Consider the following 11,521-nt stretch of genomic DNA (forward strand, 5'->3'; position numbering starts at 1 on the left):
GCTGTGGTTTATTGCTGTGTCACACCAGCCCAGACGATGCTGGTGTTTTCTGTGGTGGCTGAATCCTTGAGAGAAAGGTCACCATAAAACAACAGAGTCAAGTGTGGAAGAAAAGAGATTAGGGAGAGAGGGATTTGGGAGGGAGGAAAAGAGCTGGGGGGCGCAAAGAGGAGGAGGAGGGAAGTTAAAAAATTGAAAATTTACAGATGGTTGAAAAAGATCTGAGACGAGTGAAGGGAGGAAGGTGACTGAGAGGCAGAGGAAGGTGAGATGAAGAGGTGGAGAGAAGGGAGTGGGAGGAGGAAGAGGAAGTGGAGGACAGGTGTGATCCTCCACAGCTTGGGCGTTTGTTTAGCCAAGAGCGGCAGCAGTAGAGCAGAGGATTATGGGATTACGGTCAGTGCCATTGGTCATGTGAGTCAGCTGGGTCAACACTGACCCTGCTTACCTTCTCTCAGTAAGGAAGCTTAGCCTGGCTGTGAAGGTGAGGTCTGTCTCTCTCTCTTTCTCACACGTACACACACGCACGCATGCACACACACGCATGCACGCACACGCATGCACGCACACACACGCATGCACGCACACACATGCACGCACGCACACACACACACACACCTCTCTATCTCCTGAACAGACTCTCAGCGTCTCCTTTACGTCTCTTTGGCTTTTTCTTTTTTCGTGTTTTTACCTTTTCTGTCTTCTCTGTCTCTCACTCTCCCTCTCTTCCTCCCGACACATTTTATCTCTCTTTTTAATTCTCTTGTCTATTTCTGTCTCTTCATCTCCCTCCCTCCCTCTCTTTCTCTATCTCTCTCTTCCGGATGTCAGGCTCCTGTTCGCTGCATGTTATACATGCACAGCTTATCCATGCCCTCGCAAATCCAGCAGGATTCCTGGTCTTTTCTATCTGGGAGAGTAAAGAATAAAACCAGAGGAATAAAACTTCTTAATGTCAGGGGCAGAAACTCGGACCATGTCCAGACAGTGAGGAGTAAATACAGGAACAACCCCGGCCTCGGTGAGTTTGACTTAACCTGACTCAGTGTGGCAGCAGTCAGAACAACATTCATCCAGTTTTAGTGCTTTTGGTTTGGTTTCATTTAATCATGAGTCGTGATTGATTTGATTTGTGTGATGGAAAATATGAAGGTAAACTAAGAAAATCAATCATAAAAAAAATGTTGAAGACATGACAAATACTGTATATTCACTGTATATAAAGAAAATATATAAAATATAAAATGTCAAATTAAAACCCATTAGTACATTTACAGTTGAATATGATGTTGGAATGAACAGTTCATGGCCACAAATCAAATGCAGTGATACTGTGGTTGTTCTGTGGATTAATGAACTGATTCTGTTTGATGATGTAGTTTAATGTTCAGAAGTCTGGATCCGGGTCGGTCAGTGCAAGGTAAAAAAGAGAATGTTTTTATTTTAATAACATGGACACATTGTCTTTGTTTTATCAGTGGCTTCAGAAATGATCGTCTCTGACGTGGACAAATTGTCCCACAACCTGAATAAGACGACTGTAACAAAAGAGCTGAATGAAAAACCTAAAAACTCCCCCTCTACAACTGACAGCTGGATGAGCTGTCTTTGTTTTATGTTTAGTATAAAGTATCTTCAAATAAAAACTATTGAATGTCAACTCACTGATTTTAGTATGACAAATGATATCTCATTGACCTCCATTGTTTTGGCTGTAGCTGTAAAAGGAAAAATACCGATTTTATTTTTAATTTTTAACTTTTCCTTCCAAATACAATGGCTATTATTATTATAACTATTTAATAATCATATTGACTTACTTCACTTACTTACTGTGTGTGATTTTACTGTTTGTACACAATATGACTAAAAATCATAAAAGAAAGTCTGTGATCTTAAAAGTTTGCCTTGAAGAGCAAGACATTGCATAATTTTTATGCTATATGAAATAGAATTGTTTTAAGTAAGATAACGTTTTATTTAAACAAACTGTAACTGTCTAATTTCCTCACTCTCACATCAACATTTTGATGAAACCTTTGAACATATTTCATCATTAACACAAAGACGAACACGTCTAGATCAACACGTCTTATTCAGCTCATAATTCTGTAGCTGGGTGATTCTGAAACACAGTGACCAACCCGACCAACACATCTGAATAATTACAGGAAATTAACTGGTTAATGAACTGGTGCATGGAATATGCTGGCTAATGTGGCTGCACTATTAATCGAAATATAATCGAAATCTCAATATGGCCAAGTGCAACATCAAAATCACAGGAGCTGTGATGTTTTGATGAAGGTAAAATGTGTCTCAACATTGTTGTGCATTGTTGTCAGTGTTGAGGTGCTACAGAGACGCCCGGTCTACAGATCATATTCTCCAGATGTAAAGGAACATGTTTGTTTGGTACAAGACCAACAAAAATCACATCATCATCATTTTTATTTTTTTGACCATTCCAACTGAAATCCGCAATATCTGCCAAAATAATCCCAATGTGCTTTTTTAGTACATATCGTGCAGACCTGGCTGATATGCAGAAAACATTATAGTGGATAACACAGTGTGAGGCTTGACAAAATGGACAAACAGTGTCAAGAAACACCTGAGTGAAATTCAGTTCTCCAACTAAATATCAGCTTTAGTTTTCATGTTGAATTTTTGCTGAGAAGAGTTTTTGAGTCAACTCTGGTAATTTTTGAGGATGTAGTCTGAGATGTTTTATTGAATCAGGTAAAAATATTGTTGAATATACTGTGGGTCGTTTGGTTTTGTATTGTTTATATAATAGCATTACAACATGGATGACAGTTCATGTCTAAATTATCATAAAAATATACTGATATCTATTTGATTCAGTCCACACACACTGTGATGTGAAACTGATTTTGTTCTGTGGACAAACAGAGGGGACGAGAACCATCCTCCTGGTGCTGACAGTACAGGAAAGGTCAGAGGTCAGAGAGAAACAATTTGGACTCCATCACTGGAGGCCACGAAGAGTCACAGCAAGTTTTATGAGAGCAAGAAAAGACAAGAGGAAATTATGACCTGAGGGCGATGCAACAAGTAACTGACACCGTCAAACTTTCTGCTGCGAAAATTTAGTTTCAACGAGTGAACATCTGAACACTACTGATCTGAATCCTCCCAGCTGTTCTCATATCGTTTAATATCATTTTTAAGCTAATGGAAAATATCTCTCTAACGGAGAGAGACAGAGAGATGATGAAACAGGAATCTATCAGGATGCAGAAACAACTATCACCTTCTTTACTACATCCAATCTGTCTAACATACCACTACTCAGCATGGGGTTATTTACTTTAAATTTGTCAGTTACTGAATGTGATTGATACTGCATTGGCTTTAGGTCATCTGTGGTCTGAGTCACTCGTGTGCAAGCAGTTTTCAGGGGGTTTTATTTTGAAAAGTGCTCATACATTTCACAGTTATAAACTGTTTATAGAGATTACAGTAGGAACACTAAAATAACAGTATAACGGCAACCAAATAGCTGACAGTATAATATTGTGAAGCTTGTATTCTAAACAGCAGTGTACTGTAATATACATATAATTTAGAGAACTGTTGGTAGAGAATAACTATATCAAGCCGGTAACAGGAAGTCTGAACTCAGGAAGTCTGCTGCATCCTACCAACAGCAATAACTTTGTTAGACTTGATTTCTTTGAGCTAATGTGCTATGACTCCTAAACACCAGTCGCCTGTGGGTCGAACGGTGATTTGCTGTCGCTCGGCTGAACCGGTTCTTTTCTGGGCATCAGATTGGAGTGACGCATGTATTCGTCCTAATCTCAGCTGATTTCACATCCTGATTGGATCCTATCGGCGTTTCCTCTTGCTTCATTGAGCAGCAACACAAACGACAGCGCGGTCAGAGAACACAAGAATTACAGCTTCATTTACCCACAGAGAGGAGACATCACTCTGCTCCTCCATTTAAAGGCTCCACAGATAACATGACAGCTTTCCCTTAATTTTACTCCTGAGAGGTTCTGGGGAAAAACAACACAGTGAAGTTTTCTGAAGTAGGAAAAGAGTTTCTCTAAGCAACTGCACCGTGGCCAATGTTTAGTTACATATAAGGCAGCAGCATGTGCGGTGCTAAGCTCAAAGCTTCTGGTTGCCAGGTTTATAAACTAGATCTCAAGGTCTAAATTTAACATAATAAGCAGGTGTGATTTTTTATTTATTTTTTTAATGGATACTTTTTCTCCTCAAGTGTAAAATTAGATTTTTTAATACTATTTGATGATGACAAGATCAAATCAGAGTCCCAGCGGGTTAAAATAACAGATTTCCATTGTGTAATTGGCACAGCTTGGTGGCATTCATGGGAGAGGAGCAGACAAATGAACTGTGAGATGAATATAAAGGAGAAACACATCAGAAAATGAAATAAAAAAAGAATCAGAAATGCTGGATTTACAAATTCATGAATTCCTCCTTGGCTGAGGGACATGCCATTATAAATAAATTAATTATCACCATGTTTAATAATCAAGAGTGTGTTATTTTTCTATTACCCTCTGAACTGATATGTAATGTATAGGCAGACACATTAGAGGCTCCATAATAAGTAACCATTCAGGCTGAGGTGTCTTTTTTTGCTCTGAGCTGTGGAGGCGTTGGGCTCAGGATCAGCCTGTGCCCAGACAGACAAGTAAACACAGACCAGGGGCTTAGCCTGACCAGATTAGCCAGTTATCACGTTTACCATTCACTACTACCAGTAGGTGAGGGATTACATGCTGTATGATGGGATTACAGCTATTGGAATAAAAAAAGGTAACAGTTAAAAACCAGATTACTGACACTTTTGGAAAAGCAGATGATGATTTGAGAATTTTAAATAACAATATCTCACTGTCTGATCGTGGTTGTAGACGCTGGACACTTGACAGCGGACACTTGAAATCATACAGGACTTCACACATCTACGTTAAATTCTTTCGCTTTTGGTCACACTTTACATTACAGTCCGCAATTTATTGTGTAAATATTTTGTATATACAGATTATTTTGTAATTATTTTGTACATACAGAGAAACACATGCAGGTAAAAACAGGGTGCCAGCAGATTTCACCTACATGTCCTTTCACAACAGCTCCATCACAGAAAGGAGTCGAACTAACATGTTGCACTTAAACTGAACAAAAAATATATATAAAATACACTTTAACATATCCTATAATTACACTATAGTGGTAAACCCTTCCTCACAGGTTAAGCCTAATGTTTACATCCCCAGCATATTAACAATAATAAGTACTTTGTTTTATTGATACTCTGTATTTACACAGTAATTTGTGTGAGCTGTAATCTAAAGCATTACCAGTACCATTTCATGTTATTTTATTTCTTTTAAACCCTTGATATTTAACCTTTTTATTTATTATACCTATATTAAAAATGTTTGAAGCCAGAGGTTAATTTCCATTCCCTTTATTCAAGGAACAATAAAACTAAATCTTAAAATCTCTCCTCGAAGACATCACTAAACCACCTCGCTTCAGATTCTGCTGTTAAACAATAAAAAAAGCATATTCTTTACTATGGATTTAGAAACAGGGATATTTGCAGGACACTATACATTCTGTGACCTTCGACCTCCTTAGTATTAGTGGCTTATTATGTTGGAGATCTGGGAGCTTATTCAACTGTTCTTATCCAGTCACTGTGGATAAGAACATCAGTTCAATGCTTAAGATGTACTGAGGTCAGGCAGCCTGATGGTCGAATGGTTTGGGCGCGAACGCAGTGAGCAACGACTCCCAGGTTCAATTCCACTAGTCTAGACTTGTGTAAGCTTTAGTGTATGATTTCTAAAAAGTCTGCAGTGAAGTGGAATATATTTTAGTGAAACCAATTTCCCCAACTGATTAATATAAAACTGTTGTTGAAAGCAGATAGATAAAAAGTTTTTCTCATTTTCCTTCTGAAAGCTTGTGTTTTATTTGCAGGTGATATATTTAATGTTGGAGAAATCCCACCACCAGAGTACAGTCACAGAGGTAGTGGAACATTTAATGGCTTGTTAGAAAGCATGCAGCTTTCTGTGCTGCTCAGAGAAGTTGCCACTGCTAACAAGCAATTGCTGGATTTTTTATTTTTTACCATAATGTGACAAGTTCTGAGAAAAGAAAAATAATCTGGAAAATGTAAAATTCTACAGGTCTTTGTTAACCTCAGAGGAACTGGACACAATATGATACAGTAGAGTGAAATACAACTGTGGTTAATCTAAAAACATAAACCATAGAGAAGATGAAATGCACAGAAAATGTATTATATGAATAAATGAGGGGAGTTACATAAAAGGCACAGATGCTCTTAAACAGGAAGATAAGGGAAAATCCAATAGTTGATCCCACTAGTCCCCCTGATCTAGGTTGTCATGGTTACAATACAAACAACACAAGGAATGTCCTGATCCTGGGTTAACTTTGACTGGTGATTAGCGATAGCCAAAAAAGTGAGCTTGTCAAGCTGTCCTTGATTCAGCTTCCACCTTTCTGAGATCAGTTGTGATAGTGCAGCATTACACGCATGCGCAGACGTGTTAGGAAACTAAACTCCCTAATGATACTGATTTATCCTCTCTGCGTGAGATCTGCTGTAAGTTTAAGACAGAATATAGTTATAGGAGTAGAGCAGCTGCTTTCAGGAATAGATCAGCACATAGGTTGAGAGAGAGGGAGAGATGCAAAATATATTAAATCTTCTCTCTGAGAGAAACAAGTTCTGTAGTACGTTTCTGTGTGATTACATCTGTAAAAAAAAAAAAAAAAAAAAACCTTTCATTATATTGTATTTAATATTATTGTTGATATCTACATATTATTGTATAATCATTAATCAATGATCTGACACTGTTTATAATTTATAATTTTCTGTACTGCTTTGGCAAGAGAGAGGAATCATGCTAGCAACCGGAGGTGACAGTTAGCTAGTTAGCTATCAGCTAGCAATGTCGCTGTGAACGTACAGTGAGATATATGCGCACTTTAGGCTGTTTGTGCTACAACTATAGCTATTACTCCTCATGCCCCAAGTTCCCGCGTCTCCCCTGTGCTTCCCAACTACAGTTCAGACTATGTGCCAAAAAGGTAAACAACACTGTTCCCGGATCCCGCGCCATAAAAACAGAAAACTGTACTCACCCATTAGCAGTTCATCCTCCGTGCCCCGCGCTCAGCAGAGACATCAACAGCACCGCTCAGGTACACATCCAGTTCTCAGTTGAGTGTATAGCTAACCAAGCTAACGTTAGCCTCCGGCTAAACGTCAACATCGCTAGCATTTGATGAACTTGAAGCCTGGTGAGTAGAAACGTATCTAATGTCGTCGGTTCAGCAGTAAAGTCCTCCGCTTCTCTTCTGTCCTCCCTCTTCTCAGCGTCGCTTGTTTAGTTTGGGTTACCTGAACATTTTGACTGAATCGTCCATTAGCCGAAAAAAATCCCGCTTCTTGGTAGACGGTTGAGAAAAAAACTGACGTAACTCACGCAGGTTAGCACACATGACCGGAAGCTCAGTGGCCAGATTAGGATTTCCCGGTAGGTCTTACTTTGTCACTTTTGTGAAAAAACGTTACCAAAATAGATAAGTGGTGCGTAGAAATAATATTTATCTTAAATAAAACACGAAGTTCTGGAAAATTTAAATAAGGGCAATAAAAATACTAAAGACTATGACAAAAAGTGTAATGGGCCGGATGTGGCTCAACCATGGGTTCAACCTGCACCATACAACATGTTTGAACTGAACACATTTTTAACAGCGACGTGTGAAAAAGTAGCATAATAAAAATCTATAATTGTTGAATCACTTTAATATTAATATAAACTGAAAAGTAGATCTGAAGCTATAGTACATAATCTAACTCTTTATCTCCATAGCAACAATCTACAGCACTTCCTGTACTGTTACTCTGTAGTTCCAACACTTACAGCACAATTGTCTCTTGTGTGAAACAGGAACTGAGCTTGTTGTTATTTTCACAAAAAGAACCCGAGCAGCGACTCAGTTTATTATTGTTTATTCCTATTCTTCAGGACAAACTGCACCTATCTGTCTCATACCTTCATCACTGCATCTGTATGTTTCCCATCCTCTCTAAACAACTACAGCTTCATGAACACACACAGGCAGGAAAGAAACTGCAGCGTTCAACTTCAAAGTCAGTTTCTCTGCCTCTGCTGATGTCTGGGCGATTAATTATTGATGCATTAAAAGTTGCAGGTGGTCGAACTAATTGTTGTTTTGTTTAAAGTACAACACTTCATCATATTTTAGGAACTTATTGCATTTTTTTTTGTAAAATGGCCCTGTCAGCTGAATATAGTGGAATAAAATGTCCCTGTGACATGTGGTTTAGTCTCACACTATATAGAAACTTTAGATTTTATTTGACAGTATTTCAAAACTGTAGATAAGTGTAGTACAATAAATACACCTGTGACTTTCAACCTCCGTTTTCTCTGCAGCTCTTTGAACTGGTCTGATTGTGCTGCTGACAATCATTAGCACTGTATCCATTATTATCCTAATTAGCTGAGTGACGCACACAGTGGTCATCTGTGTGTCAGCCTCATAGCGCTGAGTGGAAATTAAAATGTGCCTCAAGTTAATTATAAGGGAATAGTGTGACACATGTGACTCTGTGTTCACATTAGTGTTTCACACTGAGAGAGACACGAAGGAAAGAAACTATGAAGTCAGAACAGCTCAACAAGGTATTTAACTTGTATGAAAGAGGGGTGAAATAAAGGAAATTAAATGAAACTGAATTCACTCGTTTAGGACAAAAACTGTTTGATGGAGGATCAAGATGCCGTGAGAGAGAAACTGGCACTAGTGTTTATTCTGGGAAAAAACTACAAAGGAAACATAGTAGTAGTAGTATTACTAATACAGTAGTAGTACTATGACAGTGTGTGTACTGAGTCGTTGCCCCAGTTTAAAACACTACTCAAAACAATACATACATATAAATTCTTGATTTCAATGCATTTATCTTTGGTTTCTACTTTTGGTTTTTTCTGTTTTCAAAAGCGTTATATAAATAAAGTTATTATTATTATTAATATTATTATTATTATTATTATTATTATTATTACTTGATTATTCAACCAGCCTTTCTGTGAATGTGTGGGAAACAGAGCTAAAATACAAATACAGATATAGATACATTAGATACAGATATATTTTGGTTGAATATTTTGTAAAGATACAGAGTTGTTTATAGCAAAGCTTCTTGTCTGTATTTAAAGTACAGAGTTCCTGCCTCATTGTTCAAGTCTCTGAGTTTCTTTAAAGTGTCAGTAGCTTCTCCTCAGTGATGTCAAACTACAGATAGTGATGTATAATAGTCAGGTCCATAGACGACGGCTCTAATCGCTGGTCTAGACTCAGAAAGGAACATTTCCCTGCAGTAAAAGTATATTTACAGCTTCCAGCCATTTTTAACAACTGTTGTAATTACAGAAGGGAGCTGTCGTTAACCAAAGTGTTTTCATTCAGTATCCTGAGGACAGTGAGGCTGCTAGGTAAAACATAGAGGGACGACTTTGAGAAGAAGACAGTTAGTGCTAATCTTTAGCACTTTATTGCCAGGGCTGAGCAGGAAACCTGTACTGGAGTTCCTGGGTAACATTTATGGAACAGGAATCACATGAGGTTCACTGTGTTCCTCAGTTATAGAACTGGCTACTTAAACAAACTGGAAACATTTTTTATTTAGGAAAACAAATCATCTTTGGATCTATTTCAAAAAGAGCTCTGGGGTTGATTACATCATTTTTAATTATGAGAAGATAAAGAGAAGCCATGTTTGCTGAGAGTAACAGCAGCTTTCAGACATATGGTGTAAACAAAACGTGTGAACACGGAGGTGGAATCAGGACAGAGAGGAGAAATATGTTGTTTTGAATTTTAACCAGCAACGTTGAGCTGGTTAATGTTTAAACTGGACAGTCCGTCATTGTTGAAGAGGTTGAAGCACATTTGTTCATTACATCATCTCAATGACACAGAAAGTCAGTTGGATGATTTCTTTATCAGGATAAACTCGGAGCATTTCTTTTCTTCTGCTTTTTCGTTGCACAAAAACACGAAAGTACACAGAAAGATTTCTAATGATATAACCACTGCTTTGCTCTCGGTCTCGTGTTTTTGAAACGCATATGATTCTTTGATCGTTCATACCTTTGTTTTCTTCTCTGACAAGCAGGCGTGTTGTTTTCTTCTGTGGATTTGTGTAACAGGAAGTGACTGGTGTGTCAGATTAGTGTGAGACACAGGGAGGAGAATACAGATGAGTTTCCGTCTCTGTCAACAGATGAAACAAGATGTAAATGATGATTTGTATTAGAACATGAGGAGTGGGAGTCACTGGTGCTTTCCGCATATTTATTCTGCTTAACTTCTGTGCACATCTTTCCCACTGTGTGCTGTGTGAGCATTGCATCTACTGAATCCTGCATCACTGAGTGTACAAAATATTATAACACGTGAGAAATCTATGATCTGTTGCTGATTTTTCTAAAGCCACTTAGAACAGAAGAGACGAATTCTTGTGAAGAAAATAAGAACATTTTAAAGATTTTAAGCCTTTAAAATAAATAAAAGAGAAGATGGAAGCAGATTTCAGGAGATACTGATCAACTCTTGTAGATAAACCAACATATAAAGCAGCAGTCAGGTACGAGAAACAAATCATGTTGATTTAACAGTTGTGTCTGTGGCATGATGTGCAGATAATCTTGATGAAAACATGATAAATTTCAATCTCAACAATCTCAAATTATGTAATTATGTAATCTACAATAGCAGAAGTTAAAGAGCTCGGACTTAGTGAGAACGCCTTGGAAATGTTTCGTAGACAGGAACACGGTGGACGTTGGTATATTTTTACTTCAAGTCATAAACGTTAGTAACAAAGGAAAACTGCAAAGAACAGTAAAATCCACCAAACAAATATGTATATTGTATATTGTATTAAAATGTATGCATACATACATATTAATCCCTCCCTCCTGTGAGCTTTTCCATAGCATCCCTCAGGGAAGTGACAAATAACAACAAGCACAAATTTAGTTCAAGTCAATCCTGACAGTCGCAGTTACAATCCTGAATACTGTATATATATATATATATATATATATATATATATATATATATATAGAATATAGAATACTGAACTCTCATCCTGGTGTTGTTGCTGTTGTTGATGTCAGTCTGGTCTACATCAGTTGTGTTGTGTGGTGAAGCTGAAGACAGTTTTCCAAGCTAGTAAACAAGCTAATTACTGACTGATACTGTATTGTATATAAAGTGTAGTTTACGTGAAGCAGTGCTTCTCACAGTGGGTCACCTCAGGGGAATCATTGATTTCATTAAGTAACACAGTGACAGAACGTGTGAATATTGTGTTTGTGGGTTTCAAACACTTCCTGTAATGAAACATCTCAACACAAAGGTCTGA

At 37.7% G+C, this 11,521-nt stretch overlaps 1 protein-coding gene across 2 annotated transcripts in view; it reads left to right on the forward strand.

The window, feature by feature from the left end:
* The first annotated feature begins 349 nt into the window (after nt 1–349).
* Nucleotides 350–11,521, forward strand: part of LOC111666378 (hyaluronidase-2) — a 17,625-nt gene continuing 6,453 nt past the window's right edge. Inside the window, exon 1 of one of the 2 annotated variants that reach the window (XM_087178080.1) lies at nt 350–484. The gene's annotated coding sequence lies outside the window, so the exon portion shown is untranslated. Of the gene's footprint in view, nt 485–597; nt 1,022–11,521 lie in introns of those variants that run through there. The other variant, XM_023421712.2, reaches the window with a different exon arrangement.

The sequence above is a fragment of the Seriola lalandi genome, unplaced genomic scaffold (genome assembly GCF_002814215.2).
Source record: "Seriola lalandi dorsalis isolate HSWRI2012SDOR001 ecotype SW California unplaced genomic scaffold, Sedor1 jcf7180002054675, whole genome shotgun sequence".
In the NCBI taxonomy this organism is placed as follows: domain Eukaryota; kingdom Metazoa; phylum Chordata; class Actinopteri; order Carangiformes; family Carangidae; genus Seriola; species Seriola lalandi.